The sequence below is a fragment of the Diachasmimorpha longicaudata genome, chromosome 13, assembly GCF_034640455.1.
Source record: "Diachasmimorpha longicaudata isolate KC_UGA_2023 chromosome 13, iyDiaLong2, whole genome shotgun sequence".
NCBI classification, from domain to species: Eukaryota; Metazoa; Arthropoda; class Insecta; order Hymenoptera; family Braconidae; genus Diachasmimorpha; species Diachasmimorpha longicaudata.
The window spans coordinates 1025295-1051345 of record NC_087237.1 but is presented as its reverse complement, the minus strand read 5'-3'; the positions used below and the strand labels follow the sequence as shown (position 1 = coordinate 1051345).

General features: G+C 38.5%; 1 protein-coding gene and 1 long non-coding RNA gene across 2 annotated transcripts in view; one reads left to right on the top strand and one right to left on the bottom strand.

Moving 5' to 3' along the window:
* The window catches only part of Su(var)3-3 (Suppressor of variegation 3-3), a 237704-nt gene that overhangs the window by 144452 nt on the left and 67201 nt on the right, over window positions 1–26051 (top strand). The window lies entirely within an intron of this gene.
* LOC135168916 (uncharacterized) lies at window positions 1498–24400 on the bottom strand. The gene is made up of 3 exons (XR_010300118.1): window positions 24020–24400; window positions 20215–20349; window positions 1498–2425 (listed from the first exon to the last, which is right to left on the bottom strand). It is a non-coding gene; the product is annotated as an uncharacterized LOC135168916 (long non-coding RNA).

Genomic DNA, 26051 nt, shown 5'->3' with positions numbered 1-26051 from the left:
GGGAGTGAATAAGGAGGAGAAGGGCGCCTAAGGTTGAAAATAAGGTACGGTTGGCAGTACTGGCAGCCGCCGTGCCGCATTCCACCGACTGTTTGAATCCGGACGTTGCATTCGTCGGCTCACCAGTCCCTTCTTTCTCACTTTATCTCTCCTCTCCATCCACCTTGTTCCAGTCTCCTTCAGTACATCCCATGGATCCCCACTGGCATTCGATGGGGGCCCCAGCAGAAGCTCGCGTGATGCCCAATGGCTCTTCGTGGTCTTGTGAATTTTCAGTTTAATGCGTGTAAAGTTCTTGAAAAAAAAAATAATAAAAAAAAATACACACGAAAAGAAAACAATGAGATTGAGTCATGGCTTGAATTTCAATTACTCGATACCGAATCCTCGAGATCGTTGTAATAATCTTTGGGTATAATTTCAGTTATCCGCTAATGCTACCAAATTACGGAGAAACATATTTCGCGAAATGTTATTTATTTCTTTGAAAGGAAAAAAAATGTATAAAATCGTTTGCCACGTCTTCAGGATGAGAGAGGTCCAACTGGGCAATTAAACAATTTGTAAAAAATTAATAAATAGAGTAAAAGAAATGATTTTCATAGTGGAATTCGGCGTATCTGCTGGGACCCAATCAAGGCCTTTAGTTGCAGAGAAGAGAGCCTTGTTGGCTCCGGTATTCGTGTTACGTCAGCAACGATAACTGGCAGTGCCCGGGACTTGATAGGTCCAAAATGGATGGTCTGCGGCGGGCCGCGGGCACGCGAGAAAAGCGGCTGTACATTTTTTTGCTCCTAGCTTGATGATAAATCAAACGGCCGGCGCCGGATCAAACAAACCCACCAGCGTGATACAGGGAGACAGGGCCAACACAACTTCTCGTACCAATCAAATTTTTCGTCGATAAGAAATTTCAAATCTGTTCAGTCTTGTATGTTAGTCGAATAAAGAAAAAAAAAGGGGGGGAAGAGTAATGAAGAAAAAGAAATTAAGAAAATTGGGATCGAGTGCGGATGGTGAATTGCGATTAGGAGTCTCCACTTCCTTATGGTATTTGATGTTAGGTAAGAGGCATTGCTTGCTTTTAAAATCTACTTTACGAGACTGAAAAAGGTACCGGCATTGGGGGGCGGCTATTAACCCGCCTGAATTGCGAATGTTTACCTGACGATGGGGATAGGACCAGATGCATGAACGAGATGAGGTTCTTTACCTGGCTCAGTGTGAAATCATGGATTGGGAGAAAAATGTTGTAAAACCGACGGATACTTTTTTTAAAAAACTGTGAAATGAAAAAAGTTTTTTTTGGATAGTGGCAAAGAAACATTTTTTAGAAAGACATTAACTATTTCTCATTTTGATGGGATTTGTAGGGAATTTAAGGTTTAATTGGCAGGAAAACTGTGGTTGATAGATTACTCTGGAATTTTAATGGATAGTTCATTTAATAGATTTATTAATTTGGTCTCTACAATTTCAATTTCAAGTGTCGCGGATACTCGTCAAGTTGTTATGGAGGGGGGAAATCTGCATTGATTGAAATAGTTGTTTGATTTTCACTCGTTATTTCTTTCCTTGTATGCACTCTATTACACGAGAAAAATAGATCAATAAAAATTACGTGAAAGTTCCGTGATTCTCGAGTGAGCCCAAAGGTCTGATAAAACTGACGAAGGGTGCAATAAAAGGACTGGAGTGTTTCGTAATAATTACCCAAGTCCTTCCCCACTTTTTTCCGGACCTTCCGTAATTTCCAACGGATCTGCATTCTCGCTCCAAAATTACGTAACTTCTCCGTAATTTTCAATGAATGTTTCTCTCCGTTTACATCACTCGTGATAACAAATGTTGATCATCGTGAAGGACTCGGGGGTAACGGAGGCCCAAAACCCCAGGTCGTGGTGCGAGATGAGAATTCACGAGAGAAACCAAGACGAGACAGCGGTCAGTGATCGGAATGGCTCCACTCGAGTTATCTTCATTTTTTTCTCCACCATCGTCTCATCTTCCTCTCCTTCTCAATCCCCCCAGCATCCGCTGTTTTGGCCAGTGATGAGGCACACTAGCTCGTCAAGCTCTCCTAGAGTTTGATTGATAACTCTTGCATTGCGTAATCGGGATTTCACGTAGTCATTGAGCCGATTGATTGGGGCGAAGACTAGAAATGGAGATCACGCGATTATTGCCTCTTAACGTCCTTCAATCAATCTCCAGCGTCATTTTTTCCCCATCAGGTACTCCAGCCATTCGGTCTTTTGCTCTCTGTCTCTCTCTCTCTCCCCTCCATTTTTTTTAATGGATACTTGAAGAGAGGCGTCGGTAACTCCCGACTCTTTGCTGCTCAATTTACTCATTTCACAGCTGAATCTCGAGAATCATCGCGGCATTAGCTCCTCAACCGCTGAACTGTGGAGTTCCCTTCACACTGAAACAATTCAACGACAATTGTTTTTTTTTTTACTATTCACCTTTCTCACTACTCACGACAATTTCTCAGCTCAGTAACTCGCGTGATCTCCTGTGAGAAAGTGAAGAAGCAAAACTAACGCTTGAAAAGTTTGGACGATTTCTTATTGATGATAACTTTCTCTCACGATGCACGAAAATCACGAAGTCATAGAGAGCAGTGAGATACGAATCGAGCTGTATTCTGTTGTCATGTGAATATTTTTTTTTTTTCGTACACCCAGTGGAATATATATAGCGACCGGCTGTGACCCAATGAGCCTGTGATGCAATGGAATATATGGTTTATGCCAAACCGATTCGCTCTGTCGAACTTTCTATCGCGGGATTCCATTTGGAATAACTCTTCGATCACTTTTAGTGTGATTCAGATGTAAATGTCAAAATTCAGAGCTCCTCGCATGCTCAGCATTTTGATATTTTGCGATTCAGTGACTTTCGAATAAAATTTTGTTGGTTTAAGAAGAAGGGCTGAGGGGGGAAAATACGGGATTTTAATGAGATATACAAAATTTAATTGTTGGGGAATTGATTAGGAATCATCGTCAACCTCTTCATTTTTTTTATTCTTCTTTTGCTTCTTGCGGTTTTTTTTCGTTCTAAAATGTAGATGGATACGTCTTTTTTATTTATTTATTAATATTATGTCATATGGAGATATGTATTGACCTATTTTTTGTTTAGTACCGAACTGCACTATTTCTTTTGTATTAAAACAATATTTGTATACGATATGAATGGATATAGCACAATGAAGAATTAAATTGCAGTTATTTATCGACTTTAAAGGAAATATAAAACTGTAAAGGGTTAGAAATAAAAATAAAACGAGCATTTTCCAGGGCAAAAAAAATGCGAAAATACAGAGCTATCCACAAATTTTAGAAGATATCAAAAACACAAAATAATATTTCATTGGCATATCAACCAGGAAATTGTGATTCGATTAAATATTTCGAAAATCACTTCAAAAATATTTAGTCATTGGTAGAATATCTTGAAAATTTCACTTGAACATTTTACTGAAAATTTGAAAAACATTCCCGAAAAATATAACAATTAAATAACCGGTATTGTCCATTCTCTTTTTCTCGGAATATTCTCACACGAGCAACATCTACTTTTATTATTCAATTTTACGCCTCTGATTAGGAAAAAAATGGCGTAATATTCCCGGCTGTACGAGTCAATTAACGCACTCGTGCATTATTATTCCTTCTGCATATGTAGAGAAACATTTTTAATAGTTCCCGGTAATGCTGTTGCTGTTAGGGGCGATAGCTATTAGCATCCACGTGATATTGAAAAAACAGGTGATGTGAAACACAACATTACAGCATTAACGTGTCTCGTTAACATGTAATTTTCCAACAAAATGGGAATTTCCCTCGCTTACCAACCACTCTCCACACCATAATTTCCATAAAGAAATTCGTGAAATATCACGATTGTATAATGTCACTGTTCAACATATCAACAGTTTAATCAAAAGTGACTACGTAACATCGTTGAAATTAATATTTTCTCTCCCTAATTTGCAAGTACATAAATCATGGTGAGTAAAAAATTTTCTATAAAAATATAAACGAGATGAAGAATGAGATCGACTTCCATATCTGGTCTCTCACCGTTGAAGAATGTGCTTTCGCCTCGTGCAGATTCTAGAATCGGGTCTTGGGTTTATATCGTTTATTGTTTTAGACAGAATCACGAGTCCACGGTAAAACGCAGTCACGATAAAACCTCGGGAACCTCGGGTTCCCTTCTCGCTTTTTCGTGACCAACCTCACCTCACCCTTCCCTTTACCCCACTCCTTTGAGTCGAATCTTATCTTTTCTCTCATTTTAGTCTCTCTTTTCTCCGCATATTATCCACCTCTTCCTCTCTCTCTTCATCCATTGTGACCCTCGTCATCTTTGTTCTCGTCTCACTCTCGTTAAATCAACTCTCTTTCTCCATCTCTCGCTGTACCACACAGAATCACAGTCCTCATCTTCAACTTGCATGCGTCTCTTTGCGATCACCTGTTGCGGAAGATTCTCAAAACCGGAGAAACCAGCCCTCTCTTTCTCTCAAACTTTTTCACCAAAGTGGAGGCACACGATTGCCTAGTTCGACATTGCCCCCACCCCATGATCTACTAATGCACAAACAATTCAGCTACTGGTGATTCTCACGGCCGACTTTGAACATTTAAACGTTGAAATTAAACGAGTTAGCCGAGTTAGATGTATGCTCACACACAAACAAATGTTTTCTTCTAACGAAATCTAAAACCTTAATTTGAAACTATTTTATTTTTTTATTGATTTCATATTCTGTTTGTTATTTATGAAATATGATTTGAATTATTATTCAATTGAAAAAAAGAGCTTCTATTGGAAGTTTTTATACTTTACAGTAATTCGCTGGTGTTACTAATTAATTAACTTGTTTACTTATTTCGAGAGACAAAATTTGATTATAGTAAACGTACAATTTATTTATTCTGAATCAAATTGCTTAATTCTGAGAACAAGAAAAAGAACACAATTTCATTCGTTTAGTCAAAAAAAATCTAAAGTACAATTCCATTAAATTGATTTGTACTAGTATTAATTTATTTATTTAAATGTATGTATTTAAATGTCTGTGGACTTCATTATCATATCCCTCAAAGGCAACATTTGAAAAATTGATTTCGATCGAAAGGGAAAAAAATTATTCATTCCAAAAAAGACAAATGTTGCAATTCATTCAAAAAAGCTATTCTTCTTCACTTGAATAAATTTGAGTTGGTTTAAATAAATTATTTTTCTCCATGGACTGTGATTTCTGTTATCGCAAACTAAAAAGCTTGCTCAATATATTCCATTATCAACTTTAAATAGGTACATTATGTTTTGAAATTACTGGTGAGAGGCTTTGACTGCAAAATGTATCAGATAAAATTTACTCGGCAAATTTTAACTCCCTCCCCCCCCCCTCGAGCGTAACTCACACATTGGGCTACAGTTGAGTAGTTTGGGGTTCGTGATATAATGCCTTTTGCCAACTAGTCACGTGAAAAGTGAAATAGGTCTCACCACTGTTGAAGGCACTAACAGAATAAAGCTTCCATCACAAAGTCGGTTTACTCAATTATCCCCTGTACTCCGTGGTTTATTACTTCAGTTATTGTATTTTAACGACGATGGTTACCTCGAAGGTAGGAAGTAGAGGGGCGGGGGAGGGGACTAAGGGGGAGAATGAACTACGCCAGTGGTTTAACTCATTCCTCGTCATAACCCTCGTTTTACAATTGTTATTCCGGCGGGTTTACCGCGCAAAAGTTAGGAGTGAGGTAAAAATATGAGCGAAGTCTATCTGGATTCATCAGCTAGATATGATGACATAATCTCATTCTCATGGTGTTCATAAACCACTGAGATTATCTGGATCCATTGCTTACCGCGAAATATTAAGGAAGGAATTGTGAAATCTACACTGAGGATAAATTTCATTTGTCAGGAAAATTTATTGCAGAAATTAATTTACGATCGTGGTAATTTTTCAGTTTAATTTTTGCTGAGACTCTTCACTCGAGATTTTATTAATGAAAATCCTGTTACCATAAGAAATATTTCTATCATTTTTCGAATAATTTCGTGACAGTACAGCAATATTTTTCACATTTAGCTCTGGAATTATCAAAACAATTTCATCTTCATTTGACTATTAACGTCCATATGAAATTTTGAGAAATCGAGTCATCGAAAATTAGACTCGGAGAGAAAAATTATTTAAAAATTACGTGCCTGTTGCGTAATCTACCAGTAAAAATAGTATTCGGTAAATATTACGGAACAGTTACAAACTTTTTCCATTAACTTTCAGGACAAAGTCCAAAACGTTCCTGAAAAAGTACACGAAGAGAAAAGTCTGTAAAAAATGACTGTGCCGCGCACTATAATCGAGGTGCAACCCGAGTCAAAATTTCACCGAGGTTTTCAACATGGTTCTAACGTCCACGGGCCAGTTTGCGACGTTGAAATCAGGTTGACCACTGTACATGCTCAATTCACGAATCAACTTACTTTCAACGTGCATATTGTCACTTATTTCCATTTATTCCGGATTTTACGTTGAATGTAAGTTGATCTTCGACCTACCCCTGACGTTCTTTCAACTTATTAGGTTGTAGGGGCAATTACCTTCCCCTTTCCCCCTTTCCGCCCTCATCGTCACTCCCTTCCCACCCTTCCTTCGCTAATTTTTTTCTTTTGCGCCCAGTTATAATTAATAAAAAATCGAAGGTTTTGTACTTGGTGGTGGTGGTAGAACCTGTTCCGAGTTCGGAATTGGCAAAATTGCAGATTTTGCATATATTGCACTGTGCTGATTTCCGGACTCGAAGGGACCTGATGTGTTGGAGGCTTGAGGATAGGAGAATGAGAATGAGAATTTTAATCCAGTCCTAATCTAGACGTTGAGAATACCCAATGTAAGTTAACAATATACTCAACTTACTCCCAAAATTACTGACGTTGAGGGTAGGTTGAGTATACGATGGGAAGTTGAGGGATTTTTGACGTACATGTATGAATAAGTTGACGTAGGTTGGAAATATGCTGAAGATTCCGCGGAAAAATTGCAGATCAAAGAAAAGTAAGTTTAGAACGTTAAGGCTATGTTGGGGGACCCGGTGAAATTTTGACTTGGGAACATGTTAGAATACTGGAATCCCCCTTCCCTCACTCAAAAATCGTCCTAAAAATCACAAATTTCGAATTCTACCCCGTGCAATCCACCTCTATGGTGCCCGAAGGGCGCGTCTCTCCATTAAAATAAACCTCACAATTACGACCCCCTCCCTCTTCCCCACCATCTCGAAATACTTCATTAAACCAACGGATAATCACCCGATATTCCAGTGGCTAGAAACAAACGACAGCAGATACGATAGTCATAATTGGCGGTGACTCGGTTGAGGCAGTTCCAACCAACCCTCTTATAAAACATATAACCATCTTATGTTGCACTCCACTCTGACATGCCAAGCAATCTATTTGTCTCGCTCTTTCTCACAAAATTTCCCATGGCAAACGATAAACGTAACGACTCGATGCAGCTAACAACCGGCCTGTTCCCAAGCGACGAAGAAAAGAGAAGAATGATGGCTCGGTCAGGGGGTGAGGGGCAGAGAGGGGGAGGAGGAAAGAGGGAAAGTTGAAGGGCAAACTGTATCTCAGAGAGGGAGGGCCAGCGCCGACTCGTCCTCAGGTTTGCATTGCACTGTCTTATAAATACGCCAACATGTACGAACGATTATAATCAAGTTGACCGTGAAACTTTCGTTACACCTTCCCTCCTTCCTCGCCCTTCCTATCCCTCTCACCCCTTTGAGTTATGCATATAAATAAGGAAGGTAGTGTCCCCCGGGCTTAAATGGAGGTGGCTGAGGAGGCACACCTTGACGACCAAGGTGGCAATACCTTTGTTAGCGTTAGGGTTAATGGTAAAATACCCTACCCTTCTTTCTACTGGCAATATGTTGGGCCCAACAGTGACGGCGATGTGTGCCTCGAGTCTCGTTAACTGTTATACCAGTAATCTTAGCTACTTTCACGCTCCCTCAGAGTCTGTTGAGGCTTCCTTCGGTGATAATCGAGTCGAGACTTTGAGATTTTCGAGAAGAATTCCGGAATTACTGGGGGTGGGTGGAGGACCTCGTGAAACAGTGTCGAACAGGTATTTTACATGACAGCAAACTCAAGTAATTGTCAATCTGAGTAAATCGAACCGTACGTGACCTTTTACGGTTAAAAATTTGGCAGATGCAACTGATTAAAAATATAACAATTTTCTTTATAAATAGAAAAATGTCAAATAGCTGACTAACTTTAAACTAATAAAAAAAATCTTAACTAAAAATAAAAAGTCTCCTGCGTAGTTATCGGCTAAAACTGATCGTTAAATTTTTCAACTGCAAAAACACTGGAACTGGAGATTTTCCACTTCATCCCCTGAATTTTGTCAAGAAAATTGAAAATCTGTTCGGTAAATGTCAACCGGAATTTTTTCACCCATTCAATGGCCCCGTCGGTCTCTGATTTTTTTTCACGTTAGTTATTTCACTTGTCTACACGTGTATTCAATTTTTGTCGATCGTAACAATTACAAACGACCAATCAATTGGTACAAACGAGCCACCCCATCGTTCTAATCCTCGGGATGCCTACAATTTTCAAGGTATCTCTCTCGTTACCACTGGTGCTCCGAGCCCATACAAATGTTCCCTCCTCTTCTCTCCTGTTCATACATTGAGAGTTGCAAAAAAAATCTATATATATAGATATATATATCACCTGAATTGGATGGGTTGTGTGTTACGCCATGCGTGGGGGGTGGGAGGAGGGCGAGCTCATTTATTTACGTGGATCAGTATTGAAAGGGTATAATTTACAAATCCCGCGGACCGTTGAATTTATCGGCACTCAGTTACCCTTTCATTACACCTCCCTCCTCGACATTCTCGTGAATGCTTACATTTCTACCCTTCAAAATTCCCGCGCCATTCCTCCCCCGCCAGTTTGGACTTTGGGATTAAGCCGAGATCACGATAATCATCGAGTTGAACTAGTTGATTGAAAATGAGAGAGGAGGATGCGAATAATAGGGAGTAAAATCCCTGGAGTAAATCCCTCGGACAAATCCCTCATTACTCGTTGGACAGATCAAAAGAATTTTTCCCGGGCTCTAGGTATTTTCTTTTTTTAATAAAAAATAGAAATTTCATCTCAGAGACATTTTTATGGGAGGATATACCTCCGGAATTTCTCGGTGACGATGAGCTCACCAGCAGTAACACCAAAAAAAGCACCTACCTTTATTAACCTATTGTCAGGTTTATCAGTGAAGTGTAAACAAAGGTATCATACAGATGATAAGGATCTGCTGTGTACCTGAGGGAAATATTCGCCTCTGTGGCATGTGGTTGTCTACTCATACTTGGCTTTGTACACCTTCACAATACGCCCGTTGGACTCTGGTGCACATGAAAGCCGGGGGAATATAAAACTGAACGAGTTGCTATAAAAGCCGTGATGCTGTGCCGCATTCTGAGCTCATTTAATTTGTTTAAATGAAAACTTGTGAAAGCTTATTCTGGCGCATGACAGATGCTTTTATTAATCCTCATTTGCAGGGAAATTTTCACTCAGTCGTGGTGATGAGGCATTGCTTTAGATAAATTAATCAATGGGATATAAAATGGTGTAAAATATTGACGATTGTGGATTTAATCTGTTCAAGTGAAGATATGGGTTATTTCATTTGGTTGCATTTGAAAATAAACATGTTGGGGCAAATGAAATTTTCTTAAAAAATGTTCAATAAAAGTTGCTTATCATGTCTGTAATTCTGTCACGCAATTTTTATCTAAATTTTTTTGAAAAATTGCACTATTGTCAGGTAAATTTTCTCAGTCACTTTTGTAATCGATGAGTGGACTTAAGTTCCGTAATTTGTACTGAATATTTATCTCAATATATGTTTAATATCCTCAATTTTGATCCCAATTATGATATTATTCATTTAATTTCACCTCATTTTTATCTCAATTTCCAGCTCGTAAACCGGAAGAGCTCTCGAAATGTCGGACTCACCTCTGACATCTTTTTCAGTATCCACACCCATTAATATTCATTACTCAATTAATTCTAATCTGACTCACCTAATGATACCAACTGTAGGCCGTAATTCATCTTTCTTTATACTCCAACCAATCTGAATCAGTTGAAGTGTCAAGTTGTCCATAGACGCATTTCAAAGATCCCATCATTCTCCATCTCCCTCTGGTTCTCACAATCTCAATGTTCTGTAATAAACCCGAAGCTCTCCTTTTCATCCTTGTTTCTTCCCCTCTATCACGGTGTTATGTACCTCAGCTTGGTTAGATTCTGGACAGTGGTGTGAATGTGTGAGTTTGTGTCTCGTCAGGAGGACTAAGTGGATGGTACCGTGACAAGGCCAGAGATAAACTTTTGTAAAATATTGGCCTCCTAATGTTCTTTCCCTCGCTTTAACCGAGATCTCACCTACTTCTTGTATCTCGGTGGAATTTCGAAATTGTCGTCTCAGGTTTATCGCTCATAGTCGTAATGTTTGTTTTATTTTTAAACATTACTGACACCATCCCTCAGTGAACCATCCAAAATAAACAATAAGTCACAGACTCATTGATTGGAGTGCGCAATAAAATTTGTACTTTGCGCGCAGACACAGTGAGAAAAAAAATTATTTTCCTGAGTACATTTACTTGTCACAAGTCAATAAATACGGACGTAAGATGTCCTAATCATGAGTAAATTCTCTCTCAGCTAGTGAATATAGTCAATAGAAACAATTTTTTGGCGTATAAAACGAATAGTATTTTCCGGAACATTTTTGAAAAACAAACTTTTAAGAAATTGGGGAATTTTTTTCGCTTTTATATAATTTAGTCCTGGAACTTATGTAAGAAAGTAAAAGGGACTCACACTTGTTCCCAGGAAATGATCTAGATCTGATAAAAAAATTGTTGATGTGTCTTATGTGAGAGTTGGGTATTTTTTTCATTTTATTTTTTTTTCTTTAACACAAAACATATAAGTTTATATAGCTAGTGTAATATTTTGAATGATAATCCCCTATTTTTGGGACTTCATGAGCCTTCCAGTCCCACCCCCCCCCCTGTTATTTATAAAAATGGTTCACCGATTAATAACAAACAATAAAAAGTTATGTAGTTTATTCGACTACTGACGTATTGATAATGATTTATAAGTGATGATAATTATTCTTTTCCTTTCTGTTTCAGGTAAGTGAACATATCCATTTCAGCAGTCTTCTTCTGCATGTGGGCAGGGTTAACCTAATGGAGGGGCGCAGTGAGGATATGGGGGACATAATGATGACTTTGACGTACCATAAAATCAGCATTATAATTCTCGTCTCTACTTTATTGTTCGGTGAGTACATCAGTCCATCTAATGTACGGAGAAATTTTTCTTTCAATTCAACAATCAAAGTCATTGTCCAAGTAATACATCAACAATAATTTGCCAATTTACTTGTTACAATAAAGTGCATTAATTGGTCGCGTATAAAAAGGGACCAATTGCCGTTTTATAAATTTTTGGGAAATATTTGTAAAATAACAGAAAATAATTCTCTTCAGGTGTTTAAAATTTGCGAAAAAATATTTCTCGGGTAATCAAACATCATGTTTCATTCTTTGAAAATTCAAAACATATTAAATAATTGATTTAACACAATGCATATAAATAATTCAGTAGAAAAGGGATAAAACGAGATAAGTCAACTCATCTTTGAGTTGAGTTTTTGAGCGATATCTTCAAATGTAAGGGAGATAGCGAAATTTTTGTTATAACATTTATTGTAGTATTCAGTTGTCTCCATAAAAAATGTTTCGTAAAAAATTTTTCTATCCCCCTTAGATATTGAGATATTCATAAACTATTGCTCATCAGTCGAACGTGACTTATCTCTTTGTCCCATTTCGTTACTGAATCAATTTTTAATGAGATCTTATTAAAATACGTAGAAAACTCCCAATCAAAAACTATCAAGTGCATCAACTTGTGTTTATGCCACATAAAAAAAATTCGGAACGAAAATTTTTTGTGTAAATTTGCGATCTTTTCCGCGTAGCACAATCATTATTCCCTTACTTTTCTTCCCATGTTCATTCTCTTTGGAATGAGACATACAAATGTCAGCATTTCAACCGTCAAATAATTACGCAATTAAGACTAAATATTTCAGTTAATTAGGAAACATGTAGCATGTCCCACCAGAATTAATTAAATCTTTCACACGTGTTCAATCTATTCCGACGATAATTGCGTAAAATTATTTATCTCGATTAAAAAAAAACGATGAATACAATAATTGATTACGTATTACGTTTATGCAGGAATAAAAAGATTTTATTCATTAAACCAAAAGTGAAAGCATAAATAGCATTTATCCGGCTATTTAACTGAGAGATATATATGCGTTATTGCTCGTGCCAACTGGTAATTCGTTATAGAGCACAAACTGGCAATGAGTAAAAATAAAATTTTTTAAAGAGTAGATGAAACGATGCGTGCGAGCTCATGACCCCCGGTAATCCGAAAATAGAAAATTAGTTCGCGTGCATCCGTTGCCATATCAAGGGATTTTTATAATAGAAATTAAAATGCGAATAACTCGTGTATGGGGTAATAGTTGGTGGTGATAAAAAATTTAAGTGGTAAAATACTGTTACTTTGGCTTTGTTTTGATATTCATTTTCCTGGCGAGTCGACGGTTACAATGGCTATAATTCCAACAGTGCATAATCTTCTGTGATTTGTGGAATATTTTTATCCATTTTGTGGGCGGAGTTCTACACCGATAATTGAATGTTTCTGAGGCATTAAATATTTTTGTTTGAGCTTTTATTCTCACTGTGAAAAAAAAAATCTCAAGTCATTTCTACTGACGTATGCCACGTTAGAGTGTTTAGGTTTATGCTGATTCATTCTTGAATTGTTCTGTCCATTTTTCACGATTTAAATTTAAGAAATTTTTTCCCAACTGATTTGATCAAAAAACTAACAAGAAGGGGGAATTATAGTTTGGTTAGTGAAAATTGAGGAAAATCATGAGGATCCACTCGTTAAAAAATAATTACGTTGAAAAATCACGTTTAATTTTGTTTAACGTTTGAGCTTTTATGGCAATTTTTTCACACAATCGAGTTTAATACCACTTTTATAGACACGTTTATGTTGCAGTAGGATTAAATATTTCTGGTGGATATTTTATTTTCCATTTAGATTTGAATTTATGAAACTTATCAACCGACACCCAGTGCTCCATTTATTTTCACCTCATCCGATCATTAAACTAATTAATAATTACTGGGGATTATCATGCAATAATTACAGATCTTGAAATCTGAAGTCTCATATTTTTCAATTAAATTGCGTGAGAAAGATTTCTACGTCATTAGTCACACTCAGACTATTTGAATAACTCAGATGGAAATTATGAACAATCAGGGGATTTAGTAAAGATTGGGATGTTTTTAAAGTAAAATAAATGTCTTAATAAATTCCACTATTCCTGGTAGAAATTTCCCAAGATTATCATAATAATTTCCTCTCAGAATATAAGAATTTTTCTAATTTGTTAATGAACCATCTCTCAGATAAATACTTCACACGATTACCGACGTTCGGGAGTGATTCCCAAGTTTTTTTCACTTCGCCTTCGAATATTGAATGAATTTCAACATGAGATTTTTCCCAACTCACATGGATGTCCTTAATTGGAACAAAGTTTCCTCCGTTGATGATTGGGGTATTAGTGAGGCTTGTGAATATAACTTTCCCGAATGGGAAAAAGGGGGCGAGAAGTGAGCAGCCGAACGAGTGAGGGAAAGATGTGGGGAACGACGAAACGGAGTCTTTCAGTTCTTCGATTATAATTCCCCTATTTGGATCTAGAGATTTATTTCTAAATTGTTACAGTGCTGGAACACTTCCTTAATACATCATCTTAATCTCTATGACACTTGTTCATTACCTAGATAAACTGTTAGGCCAAGAGATTGCGTAGCTGGGAAAGTCGTGTCGAATGAATTTCACGATTAAGGAACAACCGCAAAAAATTTAAAAAAACCGTGAGAATTAAATTGATGCTATGAATTTTGACAGATGTAGTGAGGTCTATAAATCGGAATATTTACCTCCCTGCAAACGATACGATAATTAACATGGAATCTTTCCCTCCAACCACTTGATAGTTTCATTCTTTACGAAGCATTAGTTTTGCAATCCATTACCTACGGATTGACAGTCGGATATGAATTACCTATTCACCCAAATCTCACCCTCATACAGCTGTCAAACTGATACCGATAAGAGTTTGTCTCCACATTATTGACATGAGCCATCATCACACCGACTAACATTTCCTCTTCATTAAAACGACTCCCGTTCATGAATATTCGAGCACTAAATCTTCTTCCACCTGTGTCACTCCTAAAAATATTTCAATACCGTTTTTATTCCCCAATGAGAAATCTCGGAATATATTAAAACCAATGGATTAACAATGAAAATAATAAACGACGCGATAAACTTCGCTAACTTTCAACCCATAAATAACCTCGAGCTCAAACTCAGAGACGATGTTTTTCGAGGATTCTGCTTAATGCGGAACATTTAAAACCCATAATACGTGAATCCGACAGAACCAGAACTCTATATTCCGGGCGATATAAGACAGGTTTGCCGGATTTCAGAAATAGATTGAAATTAATAGAATCATAAACTCGACCTGGAGACAAAATAAGACATTAAAAAAATTATGTTTCAGCCAGTCAGTAATCATTTCTTATTAAGATCTTGTGCTGATAAAAAATTGGTTGAATTTGAAAAATGGGTACTTTTTATAGCTTCAAGATTTGAATCTTGGTGATACTCGACCTCTTTTTTTTCCAAATTATCGGAAAATCGTCCTTCGTAATAATTTTGAGTTGTTTATAACAGAACAAGTAACTCATAAAATTATGAGGTTCTCGTAAAATGAAGGCAAGTTAATCAATATCGGAATGGAACGAGATAAAAACTTTACCGCTCTCTAAAATTTTTAGTCAACCAGACAAATGCGCCCTTGGAACGCACTAGTTGTACGTAATAAATTCCGAATTTATAATTTTTACAAACATCAGCGTAAGACTTGTAGAATAGTATATGATACATGAATTTTGAGATAAAATCACGAAATTTAATTTTGTTATTAAAATCTCTCACGACGGAATGAAAAATTGTGATAATCGGATACTTCAGAAGTCAAACTAAGGGTAATTCAATATATTTCCATGTGAAATAGGAGTATTCACTAAAATAGGAGTGAGAACTGTGAAATATGCATATTTGAGAGGAAACAATGAGAAATTTTGAATTCGTGATACGCTAAATTCCATGCATTATCGCTTATAAAATTAGCCTTAATCGATGAAACGAATAATACGAGGTATCATTTTGAAGATTTCAATATAATCTTGAAGCTGATATATCGTATATTCCCACAAGTTCAATGAAAAAACTCAAAAACTGGCAAAAAACTGCATTTTTCAGTGTGACATAACAGGAAAAATGGAAATAACCTACAATATTTCGACGGAAATTCAATAGAATTGAATGTATCATACACCATTTTAAAGAACTATTAACACACTTCAAAATAGCCTATAAATATATGCACAGAGATTCCATGGGACTTTGAAAAATCCTGCCAAACCTCCAGTGTCCTCCGAAAGCTTAAACTCAATTTTCCCTCTAAACCTCTCACAACCCAATGAAGAGTCATCAAAATTGGGCACGTCACGTGTCATTTTGAATGCTGTTCAACCCCCTTTTCGTTCACCACTCTACATATACATTCCATACCACAGGGACTTGACTCTGACCCTAAAAACCAACGAAAACCCATTGATACCGTACCCCCATCGTCACGCAATCGATCACCAGCTCCCGATGAATCGCCAATGACTTCAAAATATCCATTGACCTCACAAATCCTCAAGAAACCTTTATAGAAAACAAAAATGACATCACCCCATCTCCATTCGCCCACGTGTCCTCAATTATCCCCAACGATCCCTCAAAAATCTCATCAAATATTTCTCAAAACTCCCTTTAGCCTCCTCCTAGAATCCTCAAACAACCCCTATCGTTATTTTAAAAATATTTCTTCCTCCACATAAGTCGAAAAGGCATCAGTCTGCAAAAGGCACATACCCTCCATGTACTACGGTATCATATGGCGCGCGTGCATTTCGAAGCGAAGATGGCTCAACTCGGTTCAGGCTCAGGGTCTTTTCCTTCTCCCAGTGCGAGGAGAACCGCAGCTCGTTAAAAAGTTGCCTGACCGGTTGGTCGCCGCTGACTCTCCTCTCTGTGGTCTACGACCCGACACCGTACACACTCTCGTCTCTTCCAGGGTACAGACACACCAACGAGTATCATCCCAACGAGTCCTAACCGAGCCAAGTGGCCAAGAGGCCCTTTCTCTTTGCCTCCTTCACCGCTCGCTCCCGCTTCTCTCCCTTCCACCTCACCTCTTTTCTTCGTGAAAGCTACCCCTTTACCTCTCACCTTGCCTCCCATGTTCTCTCCTCTTACACCCGTATTCCTTTACCTCCTTACTCGCATTCACCGGCATTCGACTTTCGGCCCTCTCAATTGAAATACGGGCGTGCCACACACGCATGAACAGCATCGATGACTTCTCCCCCTTTACCCATCACTATCTCTTTTCATTTCACTTGGTGTACAAGTAATTCCTCGGTCCTTCTCCACTCGTTCGTTTTTACATCAGTGAGTGCCTCTCCTTCCCCACGTCCTTCTCAAACTTTCATCGGTTCTCGTATTATTTTTTATTCTTCTCTCACTTGTGTCCCGAACTTCTCCCTTGGTTTATTTCCCTTTTCGCGATTACCCGATCTCAACTGCCCCCGAAATCGGCTATTACCGGTCTCGGTCCATTGGATATTTTCCATAAACTGCCCTTCTTTATCGATATGAAATCACTGGAATTGGCGGGTTGGTGGGGGTGGGGCTGTCGTTGGTGTTTTTTTTTTCCTTCATTCTCCGGTGAATTTCTTCCCGTCACCTCGCGAATAAGTGAACCCCCACGGTTTCACGACGAATGCTCATTCGCATTTTGATCCCCTTTTCTCCTCTCGGCTTCTCATTGGTTTCAACTCAAAGTATCTCCTCAGTTCTCCGGTTTTTTTTTCTACTGAATTTTTTGTGCTCGTCCTCCTCCTCCTCCCCCCCTAGTGAAGAGACGTCAGGATCGCGGAAATGCGGTTTTCGGGCTCTGTGGATTGAAAGTGCCGAAACGTGTCGACGATGCGAGACCGGCCCCCGCGAAACTTGACAGTTATTTTCAAGACTCGGGAGTTTGGTTCGCTGACTTTTGCGCTCATCTTGTTTTCTGGTGTTGCTTGAAGAGGGATTCAGTCCCCGAGAGTTTTAGGGGGGCGGTAAGTGTGTGAGTGAATTACCGAGTTTTAACGTTGTTCGGCCCCTCACGTGTGTGTTTAAATATTTCTGAGAATTTTAATGGTTAAATGTTAACACTTGAATGGTAAGTGTTTATTTCGAGGATTTCTACAAAAAAATTCAACCACGTAAAAATCATCTTCATTCTCCGGTCGTGATCTGGGGAAAAAAATGAGCGTTTTAAAAATACACCAATTAGCAGAACTCGCCCGGCAAAAAAGTTGAGGACAAAAATGCGGACGGTGTCAACTCGCTCTGAGCAAAAACATAATTACCAAAAGGAAATGAAAGAGTTAACCAGAAACATAAGAATGCTCATTTTAACCTCACCTCATCATGAGAAACTTTAATTCTCACGCGTATATTTATATCAAAATGTGTGGAGAGGGTATGCAAAAGGGAAAAAGGAGTCAATATCAGCGATGATAGAACGATTTATTTATTCATTAAATGAATATTCGGTAATAGTTGAATAACATGAACCTTTGTTAACTGTTAACGAATGAACGTTTTATAAAAATCATAATTGATGATTTCAAAATTGAGTGAATTCTGCATTTAAATTAGCCGCCTCTGACGCCTTAACCAATGACAAATAAATGTGACTGACTTTCGAGATATCGAATCTCGATACATCCTTTTTCCAATAGTATTATTTCTCCGAAAACAAGCAAACCAATCCCAACTTGGCCGGACATCCATCTAATTTATTCATCTAAAAAAATAATTTTTCTGACAATCCTTGATTTCCCCCTCCCCCCACCATCAAATAGTAGTTTAGCGCACACGTGCGGTAGCCCAGGGATACGCATATCTGTGTGTGACAGACCGCTTTATTGCCTTGAAATGCGTGTGTCTTGCGGGGCAAACAGTGAGCGTTGTGCACATACCTTGTATCAACTTGACCCCCGTCTCTGACCCTGTCCCACCGTGGATACGCAAAAATGATGAATGCAATCTATGGAACGATCTATGCACCTTGAGTGAGGCAAGAGGCACAGCGTCCCCGTGGCTTTTAACGCTCACGCATTTAGCCGGGTAGTAAAGAGTTGTGCTTCATTCAAGGAGGCAAATCAAACACGATAAGTCGACAAAAAAAAGCTAAATAAATAAATATCGAATAAATGAGATAGAGTGCGAAATATGCGGGGAATGGACGCCAGCCAATTAAACATCGGTGAATTATGGTCTAGGCATTGCTAACGGATTTGAAGTAAGGACTGTTTGCCAGTAGCTGTCTCAGGAGATGGTAAAATTGCCAGTCCATGGAGTGTGGCTTTATAAAATATACAAGATATCTCGGCCTTTTATTATTCCCTGAGAGATCGAAAGTAACGTTAAGGAATGAAACGAGGGAGAGGTTGGAGTGTATGTTTGTATACATGGGCCAATCTATGTATATGTATGTATGTATGTATATGGATAGTGAAGTTGAGAGGAGAGAATGGAGATGAATATTGGAAAGCACTCAGCGATGCATCTAGGCGCGTCATTATCGTAGAAGGTGGAATATACCGGAGATCTTCGCTTGATAGTGAACTGGAAAAAAGCAGCTGGGTACATTTGGATATCTCTTCCAACGATCGGAATACATCGAAATGGGGAGGGAAATGAAGGGCGGGGGAGGCGAATGGCTGGCAGACAACTGTAGAAACTAAAAAAAAATATGGCTTGAAACAAAGCTATGGGAGTAAGTTGCTGATGGGAGTAGCCACTGGAACTGAGTAGTTCTTATCTGGGGAGAGTGCGTCTGTACCGATGGGTTGCCAATATTGCGAGGTAAAAAATTCATGGGGTGTAAGTACGTGAGGTTGAAAATTTTGACCGTTTGGTCGGGGAATTCTCGGGGAACGCGGGCGAAAGGCTATTTTACGGTAGGAAACAGCGTTTTCCGGGATTTCAGGGAATTTAAGGGGAGGGTCATAGTTGTTTATGAATTGTGGTGAATTTTTAGAGAATTGCTGAGAAATTATTGGCACTTGCGGGGAATTCGCGGGGGGGAATCGGTCTAGATTTATTTAATATTTTTTTAATAGTTAAATTTGAATTTATATTGGCTCTGAACGCTTTCAAGATTTATCTCTCTTGAATATTAAATTTTTTAAATAAATTAATAAGTCACGAAGAATTTCAACGTTTACTTTAAAAATCTATTTCATGCAATTTTTGAAATAGGAGAATCTAACCTTTCAATGCAAATTCAATATTAATTTAATATGAGCACTCCATTTCCTCAAACTTCTGAAAAGAATGAGAAATTCTCTAATTATTTTCTATTGAAATTGAAATTAAGCTCAAAACATTGGGAATTTGAGTGAAACTCTGAGTTCTGTGAGATGTCAACGAAATCCTGACAGTGTAGGTCATAAAAATTGAAAAGTACCAATAATTGTTATACTCCGAGAGAGGAAACTGGCGGTCCTCGTGACCGGGTGTTGTCTCGTTCTAGTGCACTCTGAGAAGAAGTATGCAAAGCTTGAAGAGGAAAATCGTGAAGATGGGAATCATGAGACAAGACAAACGCCAGGGCTAAAACCCAGCAAAGTGTGGCTACTAAACAAGCGGTTTGCCTCTCCTCGGAGAGATCTTAAACTCACGCTCAGATTAGCAAAAAAAAGTGGGATGAGGAGGGACAGGCGGGAAGGGAGGCCATATGAGAGGTGAATAGTTGGCTCTTACATGCGAACTTTCTGTTAGCTAGAAGAATCCATGGGTGACCTTGCCCCGGGGGCTTCTGGGTAGTCCCGTGACTTGGATGAAAATCTTGGTGAATCTCGGCGTTGGCCTTTGTTGACTTGGTGAATCCCTTGCCCACTGGAAAAAAATTCACGGCTTCAAGTGGAGATATGCACAAAGACCGTTTATATTCAACTTTAAAAGAACGTGGACATCATATATTCTTGGGTTGTTGCGATGAGCATCAATCCGATTCACGAAAAATTATAGTTTTAATATTCGAGATAATATTGAAAGAGGATTAGAATTAGAGAGAAAAATTTGTCTTTTAACGCAACCGAAAGCCGGACTCGATAGGGCGCTGATATTATGGCTTATAGGGTCCTAGTATTACGGGCTAGAGGGCCGTATATATGTAAATATTATCTAAGGAATTACAAATAATTTCACTGTTGAAAACATTATCGTTGTTCCATCTTTTATAGAAAGTTCAGTTCAGTTCATCATTCGTAGAAAGTTAATTAATAAAATAATAGTTTCGTTTTCTCACCATATTCCATGGGCAGTTTACGAAATTTCGGACTTGACTGATAATTTGACGGGTACTCCAAATTTTTTATCAGCATAAACAATAGAATTTTAAAAGGATAGAACTGAATTTCCTTGATTTCTAAGAAACTTTGAAAAAATAGTTGAACTAGAAATTAATTTCCACGGCTTTTTTCATAAAAGTTTACAATATTTAATGGGAAAATCGGTCGAAATTTGATACGAACAGAAAAGTGGTCGTGTCCCTCCTGAATATTTTTTAACATTCCCTCGGATTCTCAAAAAATACTAATTAACGTTTCTAGTATACTCATTTTTTCTGCACTCGATTTTGTAGCGTCTAATGAAGAAAAAATGCCGCCGGATTAGATTTTTCAATTCCAGCGACTAGGAATTCCCTAAGCGATGCCCAGAAAAACGACTACGACCGTTACCCAAAAATTCCTTGATTTCAAAATGAAATTCTCGACAAATTTTTCTACTTTAGTTCTAATTACCTGACGGTCATCGAATTTGTCACGAACAGGAATATTCATAAAAATTACGTAACTCACAGTTCGCTCCTCAATTACGGAATCGACCGGGAAATTTCTCGTGACAGTATGCTAACTTTTACTACAGACAATCCAGCTAAAAACTATGAAACTTTCCCAAGCAATTCCCACGAAATTTCCCACAACCGAATTTTTCCCCGGAACTCCGTAAAAAATCCCTCATTTTAATCAAGTCCATAAAGACCATAATTAATTAAAACGGCAGAATTTCTCCGTCCAAGTATCTTCCTCATATGAACCTTCGGCAGAACCCCCGCGGATCTCCTTCATTTTTCCATCTTCTTCAGTAATTCACCCCCATCTATCATCCCCTACTCACTCCGTATTAACTCAAAATTTCCATTTCCCTCGCATTCCTTTATCACTAAATCTAGACGTAGCCGATGCCCATTGAGCCGATACCACTGGACAAAAGGCGGTGCAGGGGGGGGGGGGTGGAGGGGTCGAATAAAGAGAGAATTCCCCAGAGGAACCGACAGATGACGCCGATAGCAATGCCACGGATGGGTCCCGCAACGAATTGGTAACAGAAACTGGATTACCAGGGGGCGGGGGGTGGGGCACGGGGGGTAAGGGGGATGAGAGAAAAACGATCAAACGGAAACGTGACCATTAGCGTGAGGGAGACAAAAAGTTGGCTCGTCGCCAAGGTAACGGGCGGTGGCTCACTCAGACCTCCCTTAACCCCCTCCCCTCCCCCCCTTTAAAATTTTCTCTCTTTTCATCTCTCATCGGAACAACTCCTCAAACTACTGTCTCTGTTCGATCTCAAGTATCAGTGGATATACAACAACTCTGTGCGTTTGACTGTTGCGAGTCCATTGCACTGTTACGAAGACCTGGAGATTGATGGGGGGAGGCTCGACATGTCTACCTGAATCGCCCTGGAAGAGTTGTGCGAGCTTGATGCTATTAATCGAGAATTCGTCGGAGCAGAATGAGGGAGGTCAGTCGGCTTGATCACCTACATGTTTTGTGGTTGCGAATTGCGGTGAATATCGGCGAAATAATTGGACTGATAGCGCCATTTATTTATTCCGAATAAGAGATTTTTTAAGTATTATACTCGGAGATACACACGGGTAGTAAACTATCACGTAGATTACGTAGAAATTACGCGCAATTCTGGAGCGAAATCGAAAATTTCGGGGAGGAAATTTTTACGGCACTGTTACGGAATTATTTTGTAGCGCTCCGTAATTTTCATGTAAATTTTATGTAAAAATTGCGGTAGCATGGTTGTACCGGGTAGTTGACGTGGTAGTCAACTTAAAATTGAAGTTCTCAAGTTGATTCTCTCATGGGGTTGTAAATCGCAGGTATATGTTTTGATGCGCCAACACTATCTCCAATGCTGCTACCAACGATGAGTGAGCCGTAAGTAGCGGTGGGGTGGAATTAGCCGAACGCATTAAATTAACAGAATTCACCGTAATTAAATGTTACACACATTAAAAAAGATGTTTAATTGTTTCAAACTTAATGGAAGACAATGAGTTTACACGAGGTACTACTAAAATGCATATTGGGTAAAAACTAGAGATCAGGACTTGAAACTGTCACGAGGTGTTCTCTTACACTTCTAACTCAGACCTAAATTTAAAAGTAGAGGTTTTTGTTCTTACATTTTTCACCCTAAGGGATGGGGATGAACATTTGTTAGTGAACAAAGCAACTATTGAATTATATAGTTTCATTTTACTAAGAAATACTTCAAGGGCTTATGTATTCAAAAACGAATCGATGTAGAGAGTGCCGGAGAGTGAACATAAACATAAACAATGACTCCATGTCTCCATGGCGAGAAAGAAATAAGAGTTCTTTTGTATATAGGTGACGATATTCTTTTTGGTTCTATGACCGTCTTTTTAGTTAGCTGAAGCAGCCCATAGAGTACAGACGTTTTTCTTCCTCGTGCGTTATGAAATAAAGGATAAAGATATTAATGAATTCATTGCATTTTATCTTAATTAAACTTCCCATTTCCAATAGCAACTATTGTGGGGGACGAAATATGTGCAGCAGACTTAGAATCCTGAGGTCCTCGTAAAGATCCAAAAAAAACAAAGGTCAAAGTGGTTTACTTGTTTCTAAATTCTTAGTGATGAAGAACTGTGACTAATTTTTCGTTTTCCGACATAAGGACTTCTTTGACATATCCACAGACATATGTCTGTTTCTGCGTTTACGACTCTACACGACAAAAATATTAACGTTGGAATTTGGGAATGTGTCTTTTCCACGAAGGTTGAAGAATTTATTGCTTTTAACGGACGGTTTTAGAGATAATTTTTTGCTTAAGACCGAACAATGGTGGAGCTTTTCTTAGTGACTTCGGTAATCGAGAAGCAAACTCAGGTTCCGTCATTTTTACTGAATAGTTATCTCAAGTGCAAGGCCCTGCATTGTAAATAATTCAGTAGTAAAGTGGGAAAACGAGATAAGTTGACTCATCTCTGAGTCGATTTTTTGAGTAATACCTCAGAATCTAAAAGAGCTAGCGAAATTTTCATAATGACCTTTATTATAGTACTCAATTCCCTCCGCAAAAATGGTACTGATAAAAATTTTCCTATCTCCCTTAGATTTCGAGATATTCCTCAAAAATTGATCACCAATCAAAAGTGACTTATCTTGTTGTACCACTTGGCTATTGAATAATGTCTATCAGTTTCATGTACGGGGACTATTGAATACTGGATAACCTGATCACTAAATGGCCGGTTATGGTGCCTTCAACAGCACTCGAGACTGGGTCGTCTTCTGCTCACTTCACCTCGGTATCACCTCACTCCTCAGTATTGGATCCTCCGATACACGTGTCCTCTTCTCACCTATGCCTCTCAAAAACTACCTCTTCACTTTTGTCTCTCATCAGCTTTTTTTTTCCTCTCACTCTCCCTCAACTGGAAACGCACACAATTAACATACGACACGTTCGAGCTTCAAACCTGAACACGGTACGACGGTATGTTCACGGTTCGCGATATAGTCGCGCGACACTCGACCCGTATGGTTGAAAAAAAAAATACCAACGCTGGTTGTTAGACGAGAGATACGATGCAACGACCAGAGTGAGATGATGATAGCGAGAAGAGTGCGGAGAGACTGAGTTTGTAGGAGAGGAGTTTGAGCAGATGCGACGAGCTGGAATACCGCGACATCATCTTGTACGGGAGTGCCAACTCCGTCAACGCCATCAGACCGGAATGTACCAATGCTTGTTTGCTAAACGAAGAGGCTACGATGGGAGACATCTCCAACGCCCGCTTGCTTTCTACCATTAAGTATTTCAAAACGAAGTGAAAATCATTTCTCTTGGTTTAATACGTAGGGCACCGCGTGGACTGAGGATTGTCGCTTCATAAGGAGAGAAAAATTCACGAGAAATTACCGAGCTGCTGAGTAATATTTGCGGGGTACTTAGATTTGGCTCATAATTTAACTGGTCCATCAAAGGTTTTTTATCAGGATAGAGAATAGAATTTTAAGAAAGATAGACCTGAATTTTCTTGATTTTTAGGAAACTGAAGAAATAGTAGAATTTAACATTAATTTCCACTCATTTTTTTTTCTAAAATTCTAGAATATTTAATGGGAATATCGGTTGGAATTTGTGCTGAAGTTGGTAAAAATTATCTGACTGTTGGACGATTTTTCACAAACGAGTAGATGAAGTTGGGTAAACAGATGAAGAAAAATATTCAATAACAATTGCGTATCGTTTTTGTCACTTCGTAGTGAAATGTGATGGTGAGAAATTTTAGGAAACTCTGAGGGAATTCCTTCTGAAATTTCCGAATTTTTACTGAAGGGAAGTTCTGATATTATCCTACGCAAAGACAAAAATTTAGTAAAATGGAATGATTATTTTCTGACTCAACCGCTCGGTATTGTTCAATCCTGGCTACGGAATAATTAATTGATCTAACGAAATATGTCCGCACTTTTCATTCACAAAATTCGGAACATATGTCGGAACATTTACTTTTTCAGTGAAGTCCTGGACCGACACATAATTTTTAAAGAATTTTTCTCTTCGTGTATTGCTTCGTATTCCCTGAATATTTCATTGAATTTTAATAATTATTGGAATGCATTGCGAGATATTTTTAATGGAATGATATCCCATTTTCAACGGAGCATTTTATTATTTACTCATTATATTTCATTATTGGAATCGACTGTGAAACTGAAGAATTAAAACGTTGAAACCCTAGAATTCTATTTTGCATTTCTCTACCGCGACATTGGAACCCAAAAATTGATCCCCTTCCCTCCCCTATCCTCCTCCGAAAATCACTAAAAGACTCCTAATATCACACGAGTTTTTTCGACCCTCTCGTCACCCAATCGGGCTGATATCCCCTTCGCCACCTCCATCGTCCCCATGATGGATAACAATGACCACCGACCATGTGAACTAGTCTCGAGAATTGTAGAACATCACCTCAACTCTCAACTACGACAGGAATCCGCCATTAACCGCTTTTTTTATCCCCTCCCTCGGGCCCCATCGGATCCACCAAAATGTCCTAAATTCTTCTAGATTTCTCCTGGTGTTACGCCCCAAGACTTTAGGACCACACGTCGCTTAAGATATTTTATGAGCCAGGCTTTTACCACCTTTGTCGTTAAAGTTCCCACTCAATCTTTCTATCCGGTCACGTCGAAGCGGAACGACTTACGCGTCTGTTTCTCTCCTCCTCGTATCTCTCATTCACGTGTATTTTCACC